Raw genomic sequence first — 12,565 nt, forward strand, 5'->3', positions numbered from 1 at the left:
GTTCGCTACGTCGTCCGTAGTCAAGTTTCCCGTCGCAATTTTAGTCGTTATTTGACCTGCCCTAACTTTACACAGCAATCGTATTGCTGTATAAAGTATGGCCCTCGTTCCCGCGTCGAAATTTTAAATTTAACGTCGTTTGCGTAACACGTCCGGGAATGCGGAAGTACGCTACGCGCGTCGCCGTTCGAAAAAATGACGTCACGGCGCGCAAAGCACGACGGGAATTGCGAAACTGAGTGTGCGCAGTAGGTCCGGCGCGGGAGCGCGCCTAATCTAAATGGCACACGCCCATTTGAATTGGCCCTTGCGCCGGAGGCCGCCGGCGTAGTTTTCATCGCAAGTGCTTTGTGAATCAGGCACTTGCGATGAAAACTTGCGGCGGTGTAACGTATCTACGATACGTTACGCCGCCGCACTTCTACCTGAATCTGGCCCATTGAACTTCATTTTTCTCGGCTCATCGTAGTGTTGTACGTCGCCGCGTTCTTGACGTTCGGAATTTCTGAAAACATTTGTGTGCAACACAAGTTCGAGCCAACTTCCGTCGGAAAAAAAATTCACGTTTTTCTTGTCGGAATGTCCGATCGTGTGTACGCGTCATAAGATCACCGTTGACATAAACGGTCTGGGACGGAGTCTCCTTCAGCTGAAGGATCTCGCCATCGGCGGTGGACAGCACACAGTCGCAGGAACGTCCTGTAGCACATGCCGGCCTTGTCACCAAAATAGCAGGCCGGTGTCATTCAGGACATCGCTCGCCTTCCCCCCGCCGCGTTGTTGGTATCTGTGAACCCGAATCACGTTACAGAGTTGAGTTACACCAGCCTCTTCCCGGCTCCTATTGCAGCTTGGCAGCCCTGCGAGCGTAGGATCCGTTTCATTCAGCGTAGTGATATTCAGAGGCCGGTTCTCACCCTCCGTTCGCTTCCGAAATCTGTTTCTGCGTCCGTCCCATCTGGATAAAAATTTCCCTTGTGATGCCAGGCGGAATTTGCCAGGAAAGAGGTGAATTACGCATGTGGGCTTATTGAGGCGTGGTTGGCGTGAACGTTGGACTATTCACCACGCACAAGCAAGATACCCATCCGAGAATGGTATGATCGCCTATTAATTGGTAATTCGCCCAAATATCTGATGCTACACTGAAGATGGAGCCTGGTGTGTTTTTATCGTAGACGGCAAGGGCCAGATTCACAAAGAGATACGACGGTGTATCTCCTGATACGCCGTCGTATCTCTGAGTGCGCTCGGTCGTATCTATGCGCCTGATTCAGAGAATCAGTTACGCATAGATCTCCCTAAGATCCGCCAGGTGTAAGTGTCTTAGGCTGGGTTCACACTACGGTTTTCCCGTCCGTCAGCCGCATACGATTTCAGTATTGAAAACGTACGGGCCCGGACGGGAAAACGTATAGATAGAGAATGCATTGCAAATCGTATGCACTCAGATGCATCCGGGTGCGTACGATTTGCTGGCAAAACGTTTTTTAAACGTCCGCAAAACCGTGTTCAACCACGGTTTTGCGGTCGTTTTTAAAACAGTATGGCAACCGCATACGTTTTCCTTTAACATTAATGTCAATGGAAAACGTACATATGTGCGGTTCCATACGTTCCCGTCCGTTTCAGCCGCATACGTTTTTTCATATAAATCGTATGCGGCTGACGGACGGGAAAACCGTAGTGTGAACCCAGCCTTACACCGTCGGATCCTAGGCTGCAATTCCAGGCCGGCTGCTAGGTGGCGTTTCGTTTTTTTTACGCGACGAATATGCAAATGAGGATTTCCGCCGATTCAGAAACGAACGACCGCCCGGCGCATTTTTTTTTACGTCGTTTGCGTTCGGCTTTTTCCGGCGTATAGTTACCCCTGGGTCTATGAGGCGCAGCCAATGTTAAGTATGGCCGTCGTTCCCGTGTCGAATTTTAGAAATTTTACGTCGTTTGCGTAAGTCGTTTAAGAAAAAAGCTGGACGTAAGTTGCGCTCACGTCGAAACTAATGACGTCATTTGGAGCAATGCACGCTGGGAAAGTTTACGGACGGCGCATGCGCAGTTCGTTCGGCGCGGTGGACGCGCCTGATTTAAATGTTACACGCCCCTAGCCGCGGAATTTGAATTCCGCCGGGGGATTTACAATACGCCGCCGCAACTTTAGAGGCAAGTGCTTTCTGAATAAAGCACTTGCCTCAAAAAATAGCGGCGGCGTAACGTAAATCAGATAGGTTACGCGGATCTAAAGATCCGCTAACCTATCTGAATCTGGCCCCAAGACTTTAAAAAATTATTATTATTATTATACAGCATTTATGTAGCGCCAACAGTTTGCGCAGCGCTTTACATCAGGGTAGACAGTACAGTCTCAATACAATTCAATACAGGAGGGATCAGAGGGCCGGCTCGTTAGCGCTTACAGTCTAGAAAATAGGCGCATTTCACTAGAACTATAAGCTACAAAACGTTTGCTGTCAGCCATAACTATTGTCAGCTCCAGCCTTGGGTCTCTTATTTTTAGACATGTGCGTTCCCGTTCGTAACAAATGGATTTTCATACAAATTTGTTAGTATTCGTACATTCGTATCAATTCGAACATCCTTTTGGGTGGAACCCCGCTTTAAAGTGTACCTAAAGGCATTTTTTTTTGGACTTAAAGCGGATGTGCCATGAAAAAATAATATTAAAAGCCAGCAGCTACAAATACGGCAGCTGCTGACTTTTAATATTAGGACACTTACCTGTCCTGGAGTCCAGCGGTGTCCGCAGCAGAGGAGGAGCGATCGCTCGTCACTCTGCTGCCCCCCCCCCCGCCATCCTCAGTGAGGGAACCAGGAAGTGAAGCGCTCCGGCTTCACTACCCGGTTCCCTACGGCGCATGCGCGAGTTGCGCTGCGCCGCCGATTGGCTCCCGCTGTGCTCTGGGAGCCGAGTGTTCCCAGAGCACAATGGGGGGAGGACGGGAGGGGACGTCATGCCCGCAGTCTGGCCGAGACTGTGTGGCCGGAAAGGGGTACAAATACCTGTTTTTAGACAGGTATCTGCACCCCCTCCCCCCTGAAAGGTGTCAAATGTGACACCGGAGGGGGGGAGGGTTCCGATCAGCGTGAGTTCCACTTTAGGGTGGAGCTCCGCTTTAAAAGGAACACTAAAGTAAAAAAAAATGTTTTGGTGAAATAACAAACATGTTATACTTACCTCCGCTGTGCAGCTCGTTTTGCACACAGTGGCCCCGATCCTCGTCTTCTGGGGTCCCTCGGCTCCTCCTCGCAAGAGCTTTCCACCTTCATGCGAGCGAGCATGGTGGAAAGCTTTTGCGGGCGCGCTCCCGTGATACAGCGGCGGGCATAGCCGCCGACTGTATCACTCGGCCCCGCCCCCGGCGCGCCGCGTCATCGGATGTGATTGACAGCAGCGCCAGCCAATGGCTGCGCTGCTATCAATCCGTCCAGCCTAGCCAATCAACGGCCAGGCTGGGAACCGAAGAGGATCACGATGCATTAAGGTAAACAAACATTTACCTTTACAGCCCCTTTAACCCCTTCCCGACCGCTGCATGTACATATACGTCGGCAGAATGGCACGGACAGGCACATGTACATACCTGTACGTCCCTGCCTAGACGTGGGTCGGGGGTCCGATCGGGACCCCCCCCCCCCCGCTACACGCCGTGGTCGGGTTACCTCGGGGAGCGATCCGGGACGATGGCGCGGCTATTTGTTTATAGCCGCTCCGTCGCGATCGCTCCCCGGAGCTGAAGAACGGGGAGAGCCGTATGTAAACACGGCTTCCCCGTGCTTCACTATGGCGCTGCATCGATCGAGTGATCCCCTTTATAGGGGAGACTCGATTGATGACGTCATTCCTACAGCCACACCCCCCTACAGTTGTAAACACACACTAAGTGTACACTAAATCCTACAGCGCCACCCAAACTGCAACTGTCATTTTCACAATAAACAATGCAATTTAAATGCATTTTTTGCTGTGAAAATGACAATGGTCCCAAAAATGTGTCAAAATTGTCTGAAGTGTCCGCCATAATGTCGCAGTCACGAAAAAAATCGCTGATCGCCGCCATTAGTAGTAAAAAAAAAAAAATTATAAAAATGCAATAAAACTATCCCCTATTTTGTAAACGCTATAAATTTTGCGCAAACCAATCGATAAACGCTTATTGCGATTTTTTTTTTACCAAAAATAGGTAGAAGAATACGTATCGGCCTAAACTGAGGGGAAAAAAAATTAGATATATGTTTTTGGGGGATATTTATTATAGCAAAAAGTAAAAAAATATTGAATTTTTTTCAAAATTGTCGCTTTATTTTTGTTTATAGCGCAAAAAATAAAAACCGCCGAGGTGATCAAATCCCACCAAAAGAAAGCTCTATTTGTGGGGAAAAAAGGACGCCAATTTTGTTTGGGAGCCACTTCGCACGACCGCGCAATTGTCTGTTAAAGCGACGCAGTCCCGAACTGTAAAAACACCTGGGGTCTTTAGGCAGCATTTTGGTCCGGTCCTTAAGTGGTTAAAGGGTAATTTCTCCGCTGACATCTCCTGCCCCCCCCCCCCAAAATTAATAACTTGGGGTGTGGTGGGTAGAGGGGAGTAAAGGAGTAAAAGCTATTGGTTTATTATAGATTTGGCATGTTAGGTGCCTCTTGTGTTGCCTATGGACGTCCTGTGCAGAGCAAGCTGTATGGAATTGCCATGAAGTGCTGAGTGTTGTCTCTTCTTGTATTACAGATTGTATATGAGATATTCCTGGAATGAGGAGAGCCTGGAGCTAGCCCTATGTGACGCCGGACGCCATACCTGAAAAAACACATACCTACCGCCAGGTATTTATTTCTCTCACTGCGCCACCCCAAATCATTATTTTCACCTATCTGTACGTATGTGTGCACATACCCCATCACTCCCAAAAAGGTTCATTTTTTTTTTTTTAACCCCTTCATGCCTAAGCCTATTTATAACACTTAAACCTCATACACACAATCGGATTTTCTACGGACAAAAAGCGTAGGGACTTGTGTCGGCCAACAAACTCGAAACGACATGTTTTTTTTCAGCTCTTTAGCGCCACCCCTTGGGCAACTTCTGCTAATGTTGTGTTATGGTGAGCATTGCTTCTAAGCATGTGTGTTTGTACTTTGAAATTTTGTCCGACGGAATCCGCCAACACACAGTTGTTGGCAGACAATTTTTAAAGCATGCTCTCCAACGTTTGTCCTATTTAAAAAAGGGGCTAATTCACACGACTTCTCTGTTATCTTTGTGTCCGCTAAGAATGATTTTAGCATATTTATTGTGACAATGTTTTGATATATTTATTAAGGGGGGGGGGGGCCCTGCCAGGTAGGCTGTATGGGGCCCCCCCGTGATTTCTAATAGCAGCCCTGATTATATAGGGGGGTGTTACTGGCCAGCAGGGCCGCCATCAGGGGGGGTACAGGCATTACATCTGTAACGGGCCCGGCTGACCCCCCTCCCGTTTTTCTTTTTTTTTTTGCATTACACCTGTAAGGGGCCCAATGGTCCCCTGGCCCCCCTCCCGGTTTTATTTTTTATTTATTTATTTATTTATTTTTGCATTACACCTGTAAGGGGCCCCTTTCCTGTTTATTATATATATATATATATATTTTTTTTTTTTGCATTACACTTGTAAGGGGCCCGATGGTCCCCAGGGCCCCTTACAGGCCCGGCTGGCCCCTCTCCCGTTTATTTTATTTTTTATTATTAAAAAAAAAAAAAAATTGCATTACACTTGTAAGGGGTCCGATGGTCCCCAGGGCCCCTTACAGGCCCGGCTGACCCCCCTCACGGTTTTATTTTTTATTTATTTATTTATTTATTTTTGCATTACACCTGTAAGGGGCCCAATGGTCCCCTGGCCCCCCTCCTGGTTTTATTTTTTATTTATTTATTTATTTATTTTTGCATTACACCTGTAAGGGGCCCCTTTCCCGTTTATTATATATATATATATATATATATATTTTTTTTTTGCATTACACTTGTAAGGGGCCCGATGGTCCCCAGGGCCCCCTTACAGGCTCGGCTAGCCCCTCTCCCGTTTATTTTATTTTTTATTATTTTTTCAAATTTTTTTTTTGTTGCATTACACTTGTAAGGGGCCCGATGGTCCCCAGGAAACCCCCCCCCCCCTCCGCTTATTATCTTGCGTCAGAAGAGAAGAGATTACACTTGTTTTTTTTTTCGGCAGCAACCCCCCTTCTCTGCTCCAGGGGGGCCCTGCCTAAAGCTGTGTAAGGCTGCATTCAGGCTGCATTCACACCTCCGCGACAAGATACGCCGCGTACGCGGCGTATTTTGCCGCGGGTGTGTAACTTTTTTTTTTTTAACAAAGTCTTCCCATTGCTTTGTATGGCCGAACGCCAATGCCGCCTGAAAAAAAGGGTCCGGGACTTTTTTTCAGGCGGCAGGCGTACGGCGTCTATGAGATGTGAACCATCTCCATAGACAGCAATGGGAATTCTCCCCTCCAGCGGCACGAGCGTCGGGCGTTTTGTCGCGGAGGTGTGAATGGGGCCTCACACCTGAGCGTTTTGTCGCCTGAAGCGCGACGCTTTAAAAACGCTAGAGGGGGAAAAAATACATTATTCCCTATGGAGATGGTTCACATCTCCACTCCAAAACGCCTGACGCCGAACGCCTGAAGCTCAAACAAGTTCCGGACCCTTTTTTGTCGCGCGATTCGGGCGGTTTGGTCGTTTTTGAGCATTTCCATTTCCCATAGAAAGTAATGGAAACGCTCGATTCAAGCGACTAGCGCGACAACGAGCGTTTGCTACGGGCGTTTTGTCGCTTTAAGGCTCCATTCACACCTCAGCGTAGGTGATCTGCCGCGTATTGCGGCGACATCAAATAGGCGTTTTGTCCCGCGATTTGCGGCGACAAAACGCGACGTTTTAAACATTGTTTTTTGCTGGAGGGGTGATTTTTTACATGGTCGGCTATGCCCGAACGCCGAAGCCGCCCGAAAAAAAGGGTCCGGGACTTCTTTTGAGCTTCAGGCGTTCGGCGTGGAGATGTGAACCATCTCCATAGCCGACCATGTAAAATCACCCCTCCAGCGTATTAGGGGCGGCTGCGGCGTCGCGCTTCAGGCGTATATACGCCTAGGTGTGAATGCAGCCTGATCAATAGAACATTTCACCCAGGCAGAAGATAAAAAAAAAAGATGATCGTTTTTCCATATTGGCTAAAATAAAAAACGTCGAAGTACAAAAACGTCGGACGACGCTGTATGCAAAGGCGCGAATAAGCATGAATACACGCCGGAAAAAAACGCCGGAAAAAACGACCGAACGACCTACGCTCAAGTGTGAATGCAGCCTTAGGGGCCCCAAAATTTGTGATCACACAGGAAAAAGGAAAGAAAACGAATGCAGCCACCCCAGCTAATGATTAGTAAGCTGCAATATAATACATTTTTGGTTTCATTTAATAGTTAAGTGCCGTGCGATGTTCTCGGGTGCGATTCTGAATAGGGTTATGTAGAGGAACAGCAGTAATAAGCGACCTCCTCCTAGAATGATCCGGTAACAATTAAGCCACAGAAATAATGTCAGTAGAGCACTTAAGAGATGAAAGGCGCGGCGCTCGGCAGATTGTAGGTGCCGGGGGAAGCACAATGTCACCGCCAGCTTCCGCGCTCCGGAAAAGAAAAGCTTCCTTTATAAGCGACTCCTACTCAGTTGTGTAGAAGCGCGGCGTATGTCAGATCTGCACAGAATGTGTCAGGGAAATGCTCTGCCAGCCTCCCACTGGCTGCACCCATCCAGGGAGAGGACAACACAGGCTGCACTTGTTCCCTTCTCAACACGGCGGCATTGTCCCCGCGCCGAGCGACCACCGCCTGTCCCACGGCACGTCGCACAATCCACAGTCATTCGCAGGGCTTGGCCATTTATATGGGGTACGCAGGCAAGGGGGAGCTATTCACAGAGGGAGAAGAGGACGGATCTCAGCATAACCTGATTTTGCGGCAAAATTACAGATTTCACCTTATACCCAATTTAGTTGAAATTTGGCGCAAATTTCATTATTAACCACTTAAGGACCGAGCCTCTTTCTGAGATTTGGTGTATACAAGTTAAAAACATAGGGGCAGATTCAGGTAGGGAGCGCGTAACTCTGTGCGGGCGTAGCGTATCCTATTTACGCTACGCCTCCGCAACTTTGACAGGCAAGTGCATTATTCACAAAGCACTTGCTCCGTAAGGCTCCATTCACACCTAGGCTTTTTCACGCCTGCCGCTATTGCAGCCTGCAATACGCTGGAGGGGTGATTTAACATTGTCGGCTATGGAGATGGTTCACATCTCCACGCCGAAACGCCTGAAGCTCAAAACAAGTCCCTGACCCTTTTTTTCAGGCGTCTTCGGCGTTCGGCCATATTACACAATGTGTAATCACCCCTCCAGCGAAAATCGCGGTAAAAAACGCTGCGTTTTGTCGCGGCAAATCGCGGTAAAAAACACCGCAATTTGCCGCGGTAAAAAACGCCGCAAATCGCCTACGCCTAGGTGTGAATGCAGCCTAAATTGCGGCGGCGTAGCGTAAATTGGCCGGCGTAAGCCCGCCTAATTCAAATGTGTAAGATGTGGGCGTGTTTTATGTAAAATCGTCGTGACCCCCACGTAAATTACGCTTTTTACGAACGGCGCATGTGCCGTCCGTGAAAGTATCCCAGTGCGCATGCTCCAAATTAACCCGCAAAAAGCCAATGCTTTCGACGTGAACGTAAATTACGTCCAGCCCCATTCGCGAACGACTTACGCAAACAACTTAATCGACGGAAAATTCGACGCTGTTCCGACGTCCATACTTAACATTGGCTACGCCTCATATAGCAGGGGTAACTTTACGCCGGAAAAAGCCTAACGTAAACGGCGTATCTGTACTGCGACGGCCGGGCGTACGTTCGTGAATAGGCGTATCTAGCTGATTTACATATTTCTAGGCGTAAATCAGCGTACACGCCCCTAGCGGCCAGCGTAAATATGCAGTTAAGATACGACGGCGTAGGAGACTTACGCCGGTCGTATCTTAGCAACATTTAAGCGTATCTCAGTTTGAGAATACGCTTAAAGTTGCGACGGCGCGGATTCGGACTTACGACGGCGTATCTACTGATACGCCCGTCGTAAGTCTTTCTGAATCCGGCCCACATTTTTTTATTTTTTTACTAGAAAATTACTTAGAACCCCCAGATGTTATATATATTTTTCTAACACCCTAGAGAATAAAATGGTGGCCGTTGCAATACTTTCTGTCACACTGTATTTGCACAGCGGTCTTATGCCCTGTACACACGACTGTTTTTCATATTGACATTTTTTATATTGGTCGTGAAAACCGGTCGTGTGTATGCTCCCTAGCAGTTTTCTCGACGAAAAAACTGCCCGCAAAAAAAAAACGAAACCAGCTCTATTTTTTCTCGTCGTGTCTCCCGTCAGTCTTTCTTTTTCATCGCGAAAAACGGTCGTATGTATGCTTTTCCGAGGGAAAAAAAATGCGCATGCTCAGAATCAAGTATGCAGCCCAAAGGGTGGCACCATTTGAAAGGAACTTCCCCTTTATAGTCCGGTCGTACGTCACCGCGCTTTGGTCGGACTTTTTTTGCATGAACGTGTGTATGCAAGTCAGACTGGAGAGGAAGCACGTCAGGAAAAAAAAAATGTTATCCTGCCGAGAAAAATGGTCGTGTGTACGAGGCATTACAAGCGCAGTTTTTTTGGGAAGAAAATCACTTTTTTTGATAAAAAAATAAGCCAACAGTAAAGTTTGCCCAATTTTTTTTATATATTGTGAAAGATAATGTTACGCCGAGTAAATTAATACCCAACATGTCACGCTTCAAAATTGCGCCTGCTTGTCGAATTGCGACAAACGTTTACCCTTAAAAATCTCTGTTTAAAAAAAATTCTACAGTTTGCATGTTTTGAGTTACAGAGGAGATCTAGGGCTAGAATTATTGCTCTCACTCTAACGATCGCGGCGATACCTCACATGTGTGGTTTGAACACCGTTTTCATATGCGGGCGCTAGTCACGTATGTGTTCGCTTCTGCACGCGAGCTCGGCGTGCAGAAAGAACGCATACGTGAGCAGCGCCCGCATTTATTTTTACACTGTTCTTTAAAAAAAAAAAAAATTAAGTCACTTTTATTCCTATTACAAGGAATGTAAACATCCCCATAATAAAAAAAAGGCATGACAGATCCTCTTAAATACGAGATCCGGGGTCAAAAAGACACTAAAAGGCAATACAAAAAGAAATTATTAAATGTCATTTGTAAAAAAAAAAAAAAATATGTCTCTTTGAGAGCTATGGGCGGAAATTACGTTTTGACGTCACTTCCGCCCTGCAAAGGTATGGAGACGGGTGGGGGCCATCTTCTTCTCACTCATCTCCATACCCAACAGGGAGAAGGATTTGATTGCCTCCGCCGCTACCGACGGCTCCGGTAAGTGGCGGAGGGCACCAAAGCGTGGCAGGCGGGACCCTGCTGCCGCCGCCAATAAAGGTGATCTTGTGGCGAATCCGCCGCAGAGACCACTTTTATCTGAAAGCGGACCACCCGCTGAAAGAGGATGCCGGGGTTATGGTAGCTAGTTGCTGAGGGCCAGATTCTCAAAAGAGTTACGCCGGTGTATCTACAGATACACCGGCGTAATTCGAAATTCCCGCCGGCGTATAATTGTTTTGTATTTGCAAAACAAGATACGCCAGAATTAGGCTTGGATCCGACTGGTGTAAATCACTTACACCATCGGATCCTAAATGCAATACAACGCTGACCGCTAGGTGGCGTTTACATTCAGGTCTCATTTGACTATGCAAATGAGACTGATACGCCGATTCCCAAACGAATTTGCACCGCGTCGTCGTCGTGTCCGTAAGCGGAAGGTTACCCCTGCTATATGAGGGGTAACCTTACGCCAGTCCGCCGTATGCCATGTTAAGTATGGCGTCGGGTCCGCGTCGTCTTTTTCCGTCGGGTACATCGTTTTTTACTAAGTCGTTCTTGAATACGACTTTACGTCAATGACGCTCACGTCGGCGTCATTGACGTTTTCCGTCGTGAGCTGGAGCATGCGCACTGGGCTATTTTTCAGCCCGGCGCATGCGCAGTTCAATCGGCGCGGGGGCGCGCTTAATTTGAATACAAGCCGCCCCCTTTGAATTACGCGGCCATACGCCGGGCCATTTACACTACGCCGCCGCAAATTACGGAGCAAGTGCTTGGAGAATACGGCACTTGCTCCAGTAAGTTGCGGCGGCGTGGTGTAAATGGCTTACGCTACGGCGCCGCAGATTCTACGAGAATCTGGCCCTAAATGTTTAAATCAAGTTAATATACTTTACTATCTATTTACTAATGATCGCAGCGTAAGGATTAATAATAGCTCATGCTGATTGAGAGAGTTTAAGTCTGCTTTATGAAGAAAGGGCCCTATAGGAGGAGAGGCCTCGTATTATGTTACACTCTAACTACATTTAGATCAACTGTTGTCACTGTCACAAGATTGGCAGACAAAAATAATTTGCGTCATGCAACAAGCGTGTTCTGGGATTGTGTAAAGCAGCAGAAGGAAGGGGAAGCTACCTGCACAGGACGGGAGGCGGGGCTAGCATTTACTGGAACTGATCCCCTGTATTCTCCTCCTGCAGCAGCTGAATGCCGACAGGAGGGAGAGGAGGAGAAGCTGGCTTTCCGCTGCTGCAGGGGGAAAATACAGGGGATCGGTTCCAGTAAATGCTGACCCCACTACTTTCCAGGTTTCGGGGTTGGCAGGTAAGGGATCTGATCTACCTGTCACCTGCCCACGATCAACGGGGAGATTGTGATGGACATGTTGTCGGGGACCGATAATGGGGCCCAATACCTCCCACTGACACCAATAATGGGGCCCAATAATGGGGCACAATTCCTCCCACTGACACCAACAATGAGGCCCAATAATGGGGCACAATTCCTCCCACTGGCACCAACAATGAGGCCCAATGATGGGGCACAATTCCTCCCACTGACACCAACAATGGGGCCCAATGATGGCGCACAATTTCTCCCAATGACACCAACAATTGTGCCCAATTATGGGACACAATTCTTCCCACTGACACCAATGATGGGGCACAATTCCACCCAATGACACCAATAATAGAGAATTGTTAACGCCCACTGATGCTCTGACATTTTGTACTCCTGGTGGCCACAGTCCAGCCCTCCTAAGGTCTAAATCGGCGTTTGTTTAGAAAGTATGGAGACCCCCGCACTAGGGTAGAATACACCTAGCAATGTACTACCACTTTAATCCTTATAATAGAGAAGATGTGAGTTGTTGGTAAGAGTTTAGCCTTGGAGATGGCCTTTGCGTGCAATCAAGAAACCAAGACTGCCCATGGGGGTGCCGGGTACCTGGATATCAATCAAGGAAAGTTGGATGACGTACATTGAACCTCCAGTGTGGAAGCTTTACATAACAGCAGGAAGCAGGGAACACATGTTCCATTCCCCCAGTGAACTGGCC

General features: G+C 48.0%; 1 protein-coding gene across 2 annotated transcripts in view; it reads left to right on the top strand.

Moving 5' to 3' along the window:
- The window catches only part of SEC14L5 (SEC14 like lipid binding 5), a 91,166-nt gene that overhangs the window by 12,516 nt on the left and 66,085 nt on the right, over positions 1-12,565 (top strand). Inside the window, exons 1-2 of one of the 2 annotated variants that reach the window (XM_040356389.1) lie at positions 881-1,097; positions 4,746-4,840. The gene's annotated coding sequence lies outside the window, so the exon portion shown is untranslated. Of the gene's footprint in view, positions 1-880; positions 1,098-4,745; positions 4,841-12,565 lie in introns of those variants that run through there. The other variant, XM_040356388.1, reaches the window with a different exon arrangement.

This window comes from Rana temporaria, chromosome 6 (genome assembly GCF_905171775.1).
Source record: "Rana temporaria chromosome 6, aRanTem1.1, whole genome shotgun sequence".
In the NCBI taxonomy this organism is placed as follows: domain Eukaryota; kingdom Metazoa; phylum Chordata; class Amphibia; order Anura; family Ranidae; genus Rana; species Rana temporaria.